Source organism: Rhyacophila brunnea, unplaced genomic scaffold, assembly GCF_057557595.1.
Source record: "Rhyacophila brunnea isolate RB1 unplaced genomic scaffold, BYU_Rbru_1.0 scaffold_2, whole genome shotgun sequence".
NCBI lineage: Eukaryota > Metazoa > Arthropoda > Insecta > Trichoptera > Rhyacophilidae > Rhyacophila > Rhyacophila brunnea.
The window spans coordinates 11888169-11897949 of NW_028232859.1; the positions used below are offsets into that span (position 1 = coordinate 11888169).

General features: G+C 33.3%; 1 non-coding gene across 1 annotated transcript; it reads left to right on the forward strand.

The window, feature by feature from the left end:
* The first annotated feature begins 400 nt into the window (after positions 1 to 400).
* Positions 401 to 472, forward strand: TRNAH-GUG (transfer RNA histidin (anticodon GUG)). The gene has a single exon. It is a non-coding gene; the product is annotated as a tRNA-His (tRNA).
* The last annotated feature ends 9309 nt before the right edge of the window (positions 473 to 9781 follow it).

The window sequence follows — 9781 nt, forward strand, 5'->3', positions numbered from 1 at the left end:
CTGTCAATATATATGTATATACAGTTATTTTGCTATGGAAAATATAATTATTATTACTTTAATGAATCTGATTAATGTGTATCAATCAACGAAGTGAACTCGTATGAAACCGGGTACCTACTTCAGGTAGTATTTAAATAAAATATTAATTCGCACAATTATATTGAATAAACCACAATTTAAAAACAATAATTCTTCGATTGCATATACACTACCAAACAATGTCGCAAACACGCACTCTGTGATCTTGTAACAGTATTGGATGAATTTCATTTAGTTATTTAGCCAGTATTAACTGTATCATTTTTTTGATAGTAGAATGTGAAAGTGAACGGCCTTAAATTTGACAGTATGCTTATTATTAACTGTTCATTTGTCGCTTGCGATATCAGCTTCGATAGCCGTGATCGTCTAGTGGTTAGGACCCCACGTTGTGGCCGTGGTAACCCAGGTTCGACTCCTGGTCACGGCAGTGGATAATACCATTGTCATGGCAAAGTTGTATATTTTTAATATATTATCATACCACATATTATTTTGGACCATTAATAAAAATAATTACTTGTCTTTTAATTACTAGAGATGGTACTTAATAGTAATAAATCAATTGATATTGAGGGCATCAGTACGTGATGTGATATAAGTCATAAAACTGAATGCTAATGTGACGAATATGTCACCAGGCGAGTGGAAAACCTCTGGAAAAATGCTTTTATATGGTTCCCAAGAGGCACACTGTCATTCGCTGGATCGAAGAATTCAAAAAGTCCAATAAATGCCAGAGGCAGCAAATAATAACCGTGCACCAAAAATACTTGAAGGTGCTAAGGGAAACTTTCGTCCAGCAGTGGATCGACCTTGGCTGATGATGATGATAGTTTTCTTCTTCCTTTGACCATGTCCGATACTAATGCAATCATATGGCCCCCGCAGGCTGGAGATTTGTATTAACAGATTTTTGTATTTGACGATGGCCGAGCGGTTTAAGCGTCGGTCTATAACGTCGTGAATCTTAGGTTGTAATCCTGGATCTGTCAAATACATATATTGTTTTTGAATGTCTGTTTCGAGTCAGAGTATAGACCTAATAGGTTTAGCAAGTGGCTGACATCCATTTCTCGTAAAAAAAAACAAAAATGATGATAGTCAGTATTGAATAAAAAAATACTTTAATTCATAATCATTAGCAAGTGCCAGAAAATCGAAAATAAAATTTGGGTAACCTACACTATCGATACATTTTAATCATGCTAGTAATATCATTACCTTATTTTAAATAATTACAAAGATGGTACTCGTAGCTTATTAGAATTTCAAATATAAATAATATGTGAAGAAGGATAGGAATTGAGCTTTAATATTGGGACCATGCTTAAAATAAAATTTTATATAAATAAAAAGGATTTCAAGTTATACACATTTATATTTTTATAAAAATTGATGTTTTTAAAATAAATATAAAAAATATTAAAACGATGAATTAGTCAAAAATCGAAACGACAAAAAATCTAAAACTTAATAAACCAAATTTTAATGATAAATATGACCATAAAATATAATGTAATAATAAGATGTGACCCTGCAACGAATTCACATTTTATTACATTTTTTTTACAATTGTAAGGTTATCTTTAAATAAAAAAAAACAAAAAATCTTTTTAATGTTTTCAGTTACATATTTATTAATTAATACAGTTGAAATTGTAAATTATCAAAAAAAATCTCAAATTGCAAGCTTCGTATTTTTCCGATAGGTTCTCTGCTGGCATGCCTCTCCCCCTTAAACGAATTCAGATTTTTTTTTTATAATTTTAAGTAATTAATTGAAACACTTTAAATTTAAATTATATAAAAGAAATGTCTCGAATTGCAAGCTTCGTATTTTTCGCTAGGTGCCTCCGGTATGTAAAATATTCACTTTAATTGGTTCTTATCACTTACTTACCCGGAAAATGAAAGAGTTGTGCTCAAATTCGACTCGGTTTGATTTATATTTTAAAAATGTAAATTACCATATACCCATACTTTTAAGTGACTCATATCAGCTATTATACGGATAATGGCTGTTAACAATTATTCATCTAACATAAAATATTGGGCCCTTATTTTGAATAAAAAAACAATGTGTTTTTTTTTCCAAATGGAAGACCAGACACGTATAAGACACTATAGCATTACACTACCATGGATTAGATAATACACTACCATGGATTAGATAATACATACTATGAAATAGGGATAAAAAGGGTTCCACATGGTTTGGGCATGTTTTTTTCAGCACGCTCCGCTCAAATGAGCACAACACTCGTTTCATACTTTTGGTCATGCACCACGTTTCCAAGTCATACATGACAACTGGTCTAATAAGTATTTTGTACAAGATGCATTTCAAGTGTCAACACCTTGGAACATAGCACCTTCATTAGACCAAACACCGAAGTGACGAATTTGTTGCCATTAGTTCGAGTTAATTATTAGTAGTAATTATTATTAGAAAATAAGTATAATAATATAGAGTATCCTCCACGTAACCTTGCCATTCTACACAGTGACAAGGATTTGTGTGTATATGCAACCGTATAATTGTATTAGTAAAAGCCAGGCACTTGATTGGTTTAGTCAGGTACGCTGTATAATTGTATTAGTAAATTCCAAGCACTCGATTGGTTTACTCACGTTTAATTGTTTTATTGTTAATTTTAATTGAAAAAGAAAATATATTCCAAATGGCAACGTTACGTGACGGCTACTCTACTGTACTATGTTTAAACCTCATTTTCTAAACGAAATTATATTATAATATAATATGTATCTTGTTGTATTGAGGTATAGCTTTATTTATCTTCTACAAAGATAAACTCATTTTAGAATTTAGGCTGTGATGAGAATAAAAGATTTTTTTACCGATATTATATACTAAGTAATTATGAATAGAGTTCTCTTTGTTAACGCGAACTTTTCATAAAGACCACTAATGAAAAATGTTTTCGTATTACTCGTATATCAAAATAGAAACCAAAAAATAACAATGCAAATTTACACGATTAGCAAAATTTGAAAGCTATTTTGTCTAGACAAAAATATGACGTATTAACGCAAACAAAAATATAAATTCAACATGAAATAAAATCAAAGTTATTTAAAAGATTTTTATTGTGATGTAGGAAGTAGCATTATGTAAAGAAAAAATATATTAGGTGCCACATTCTTTATTGTTCATAAGGGTGGTTTTTGTAGATGGTTTATAAATCGCATACGATAAACAATTTTATTATATTTATTACTATTTATACTTGGCCACCATATTAAAGTAAATGATGGCAATCTTTTTAATACAATTGGAATCCGAATGCGTACGGCGGGGTCTGTATTCAGACAACTTAGTGTATATTCAATGAGGACTAGGGAATCCAATCCCGAGCCAAAATTTTGATCCCGGGATTGCTAGATTACAATTTGACAATCCCGGGATTGGCATTTTTTTCGATAGTTTAATATTATACATTTTTAAACATAGAACTAGCATTGATAAAAATGGTAAAAAATGCATAGTCTAATAAAATTTATACCTAGGTACTATTTAAGATATTTATTGTTAATATTGTGTACGTTCAATCTTGTAAGTATGTAGGTACATAGATTTAATGGCGTAAATAATATTGTAATATAAATATTGATGTGAAAGTAATTCAGTTTTATTTATTTATTCAAGAAAGATAACAAATACAAGTTCAATGAAAATAAAAAATAACACATTGTGTTGGCAATAAAATACAATGCATAATAAAATTCACAAACATTCCGAGATTTTAACAATTGCTATTCATTTGTAGATATTGTGTTAATTAATAATTAATAATTAAATTCAATGAGAAAATTAAAACATACATTTATTATATATATAATATACATATATTTGGCATAGAAACAAGTGCGTGCCTGCACTCCGTGGCATCTAACTGATGTTAGGATTGCGTATGGCAGCAAAGCGAGGCTATTTATTACCCATGATCATCCGGAAATTCCCCCTGTCCCCGTAATCCCGGGATTCATATTTATCAAAAATTGTCCGGGATCCCGAGATTGGAACACCTCGTCAGAACCAATTAATGCCCCTTGTGCAACATGTGTGGCTGCGAGATGTGTGACTTTATGAGATTCGATGTTTCCGCCGAATATTAGGAATATCTATACTGGTACTACCGCTACAAAAATATTCGAGTTGGTATACGAAGAGGAGATTCACGTGTCTTGTAAATGTGTTCCAAACAGAATTTTGTTTTTACGAGAAATGGATGTGGGGCTGTTAGGTCCATAACAATACTATGTGAATTGTTTAGATCCAGGATTTGAACCCAGGACACATGACATTATAAGCTTGACGCGTAACCTCTCTACGCACTGCAGGTCTCAAAAATTACACAAGTATACCGACGATGCGACGAATGAAGTAGGTAGAGTGCAAGGAAAGATGAGAGATCTAAGGAACCGATAAGCTTTGGTACACTGCGAAACGCATGCATTAATTCCATATAAACAAAATGCAGTCCGCAGCGCGTGGTTACTAACGCTTGCAGTCATAAGTTATTGTATATATGGTAAACCTTAGTCCGGTTTCACATTGAAAAGCGTTTTGTCTAGGATATGGTCATAAATCAAAACAGGATGCAATAATGTAACTCTCTTTCGTGCGCACAGATGATGTCATGCTGGAACAGTGACGTCACGGGGCTAGCCGAAACGAATGAAAAATCAGCTCCTGCATAATATGCGCCGATGCCCCATATCAAATGAAATTTGATACACGCGATAAGCAAATGTTTTTTTTCTACCAAAAAATGTCCTACCGATTTTATGCGCGGTAATCAATGACATTATTAATGGACAACGCACTCAGAGCTGGCAAGTAAATTCGCGCATAGCGACATTCGCACATGCACATGTAGACGCCACCTGACAAAATTTCTTAATTTCCATTATGTGATATCAAGTATAGGAAATTTATAGCAATATCACCTTTATTGTAATGGCGTTAGAACAGTGTTTCTAGTGTCAATGTTTATTTGAGCGAACGATATTGATATTAAAATATGAATTATGGCCATTCGGAAGACCCGACAAAAGGCACCGGGAGTTTATAGCAATGTCACCTTTATTGTAATGACGTTAGAATAGATTATGCCATTCAGCAGGCCCGACAAAAAAGTGAGTGTCATTTTTTTTCCAGATAATTTGTCCATATTAATGTCATTGACGGTCATACATTAGCGACCGGGCTTAGTTTAGATGCTAAATAAACAGCCTTTATTCTGGCAGACACGACATCACGGCCTATTGGGAAACTAAAAATGCCTTCCTATACCGGGCCACATAGCGGTCAGAATATAAAAGTCACACTGTACAATATTGCATGTCAGTAGGCAAGGTGTCACACGTACATTGTAAGAAAGCAGTAAAAATGTAGTAAAAAGAATTCGCGATGCGACGGTATATTGAAGACACTTTACGAATTCCGTATTAGTATGTGTTTAGGGTATATTGAATAAGTTGCATTATTTATACTTGGTGTCAATATACAAACATAGCTAACAAGTGAACAAGCCCTAAACATTTTAGAAGGATAAAAATATTCCACTGTGAGCTATCGTAGTAAGGCTGTATGTATGAAGATTTCTTTATTCAAAAAATTAAGATTGAGATGGGTAGGTCATGATAAAATTGTACACAACGATATTATTTAACTAAAGGGAGTAATTCCAGCATTCTAATAACGGGAAGCGGAAACAAAAACTTGCTGGGTGGAATGACCAGCTAACTGATGAGTTTCATAATATGCCTAGGATATTGAATTGTAATGTAAGTATTTTGTATAAGGCATGAAAAATAAATAGTACGTATGTAGTTCACCGTATTATAGTTAACCGTCGGTTGCCGTACCGGAAACATATAGCCGTAGAGCATTGCGATAAAAAATGACTCATTATTCGTGGAGCATTTCACGAGAGCCTAATTATTGCTAACCTACTTTGAATTATTCAGGATTCTATATACATTTATATATACGATATGATTGTATTATTAATTAACTAACATGTGCTTTCCTTGTATTCAGATGATTTTTAAATGTTTTATTTAGGCCAGGGGTGCCCAACCCAAATCGTTTGGTGGGTCATGGAAAATATTACTGAGCTTAGGTGGGCCACACATATAAAAAGATAAATAATTACAAGATAAAAAGAGCTTTTTATATACAACGTTTTTAAATTTTCTGTTAAATCATATAAACTTGACTTGACTGGTTTAAACGATCAAAAAATTGTATTTGATAGAAATAATACTGAACTGTCATTTTGACACTCATATTGATTTCCATAGAAACGCACGTATATATTAATAATTTAGTTGTTAGGACCCTAGCAACCAATAATAGTGTATTGGATTACGGATTTCTTCCAATATAACTTTTCTTCCAAACAGAATTAACTGAAATTGAATTTAATTCTACTTAAAAATGGCTAAAAGTATTAAAAAACTGCATTGGCATCGTGTTCTGATATATTCTAAAAGTTTAAAATGTCTAGCTAGTTGGAAAGTTAGTTAAAAATGGATTGCAAGATTTGTACCGGACAAACAACCACCGGACAAATAAGAATACGCCCTAATAAAAACGTTGTAAAAAAGAACGTTCATGTTCAAAATATTTTATTACCTTATAATTAATGTGACGCTTGTTTTTGTATATTGTTTGATATCTTTTTCATATCGACTGGTAATTTAGCTGACGCGCATTGCAGTTGATTGGTTGTGTTTTTATCGAGCAACCTGCTGCGACACTTTGTTTTTACTATATTTATTTTTAAAGTAGAACGATTTGCAGCAATATGTAGTCTCAAATGCTGCTGTAATGCACATTGCCAGTCGTTTTAATTTTGGATATTTATCTTCGAGGATATATTTCTGATAAAACTCAAGCTAATTACCTTCGAACATGCACATTAACCCTATGCTTGATTGCAGTTCTATTTGCTCCATTTGTAAATTTAGAGGCACCGATTCCATCTCCACGTTAAATGGAGTTAAGAATATTTTGAACATTTCCTCATACTTTTGCATAAATGCGAATCTGGTATGTATTTTGTGATTTCATTAGAATATTTAAAAAAGTCTTTACGGTCACCATTAAGTACGGAGTGCGTGGAGCCGGCATAAGCATAAAACAGGTACTAGCACGTAGCACAACAAGAAAGTTCTAATTTCACAAAATATAATTAATATAAACATGTGGTAAATTTATGAAGATCTTTTTTATTGTATGAATACCAAAATATCAAAAGCTGAAAACTTCAATTGAGCCTTGGGCCGCAAAAAGTCTTCATTTGGGCCGCGGGTTGGGCGTGCCTGATTTAGACAATACTTTGTTCTCAATTCTATGTGGTCATAATATTATGTTTCTGATATATCAGCTCAATGTGAAATACGTACGTACAACATAACACAATTATTATAGGGATGGATGGATAGTAAGCTTAAAAGTAGTACCTGTAATAGTAGTGAAACAATCGCAGAAACATCCAGATATTCAGATCACATAAATATATTGTAATATCACCGGGAATTAAGCCTGGAGTCTCCTGAAGAGTGGATAATAACCGGTTGTACAACGCGATGTATGGTCTAGCAATTTACATCTGGGACAGAATGAACGGCGTTTTTATTTGACGCAAATGACGTAGTGACGTTCGGTGGGAGTAGGCAGGACGTTCGTTGCATAGGGGCTGTGAACGAAGGAATGGGTACAAATATGACAACTTTTTAGCGGTTAGACGATGCGGTCGCTTCATTAGAAAGTATCGACATATTAGTTTTAAAAAAATAATCAAAGCATATAAAATTCTGACAAGATAACAATAATTGTTGTATTTAATACCGATTTGTAATATATACTGTAATGCCGGTTTACCGCACAGACAAATTTTTCTTAAGAGTACCTCAAAATCTGTCAGCGCCACAGTTCTCCACGTACCTAAAACCACCACTGTTTGAGAGTATGTTTCGTGAAAATACTATAATTCTCAGTAAATAGTTTATATGTTTTGTGTTATGTATTTTTTTTTGTACTTGTATTTGTCTGCGTAAGATAGCCGAATATAAATATTAAAATAGGTAAATAGGTAGGTACCCAACGAATTTTCAAAAAATTGAAACTAAAATGAAAGAGGGTGGCATTTTAAGTCTGCATAAGGGCGGCATTTTATGTAGGGACGTCACTGTTCAAAGGGACTTCGAAACAGTAAACACAGTTATACGATCACATTAAAAAATATATCCGCATTTCTTACAGATTTAGTATAACATATTACTAAAAGCATAACAAAATTCTTACAACTATCATCAAAGGGACCTAGAACATAAAAAATACTGATATTATTCTGTCATAACCTTATAACTATCATCTTTAATAAGTGATTATCATTTTTAGTTACAGGTGTGATTTTAGGAAAGTGTTAGGTACATTGATAGTTATATTATGTATTACTCGTTACTTGCATTGGTAATTAGAATTTATATATTTTTTTTATTTTTTAACGTAGGAGTGTCTCGGGCCTAAACGTTCCTAAACCCTCCATTCGACAGCATAAACACATGTCGTACACTGACAACTGGTTCGGCCACGTGCTGGGGATGCTAGAAGAGAACCTCAACCTGGCTTGCCTGTTCTTCAAGCCTACCGGATTACGGTGTCCTGGAAGGCCGCTAAATACTATCTATAGAGTGTGTACGGCGGAGCTACGGGATGCTGGTTTGACCTGGAGTGAAGCAAGAAGACTGGCGAGAGACAGGGATTCTTGGCGGGTGTCCATTCCGACTAATGGCCGGACTTGGAAGAAGAAGAAGATACATACACAAGTGAACTCCTAAATATCTTAAATATTAATATGAACATTTCACGATATATAAATGCCGAATAATGCTTATCATCACTTTGACAGATCGTCATTAGTCTATGGATCATCAATCAGAATTGGTTTGACGTTTCATTCCAAACCATTTCTGACGGTCCGAGAATGGTTTGATTTTCAATGGAACAATGAACCAAACGTCAAATATCGGTTTACTTTCTACCCATACAATTTGTACGTATATTGTCTATGGTTTGGTTTGATTTGTTTCGTTCAGTTCCAACGGAACGAACCTTCGGTCAAGCCATGATGACATTTTGTGAAGTAGTGATAAAATGCCCATCTTCGAAGCCGTAGGCCATGAGTTACAATCACACGGCCTGTTCACATATTGGTTTTGCATTCCAGAACTAGATATAATGGATTTTCTAAATACCCAGCAAACATTTTACGTAAAACCTATGTAATCTTCTTATAACCTACTGGAAAAATAATTCGATATGCAATGGCTGACCGGTTCAAGCGAAGGTAATTAAGTCGAGCTGACAAAGGTTGGTGGCACAACCAATTTTTAATTAAGCAGGTGAGGATTAAAATGATCTAAGTTGACTAATTTTTCTTAAAACTAAATATGTATGTATACGATTGTGAATTCTATATAAGTAACTAAGTAAGTTTTTTAACATTCTGTAAATTATATCTGGTTATCATAAAATGATGCATCATTTATTATGTCAAGAAAAAGTGCTTATGATGAAAGGGTGGATGTTAGATAATACATTCAAACTAATTACATTTCTATGAAAATAATAACAAAATTGTATAAACGGTAGGTAGTTCATGAAGAAATGAGTGTTTCACAAGCATAGTGAACCAAGTCC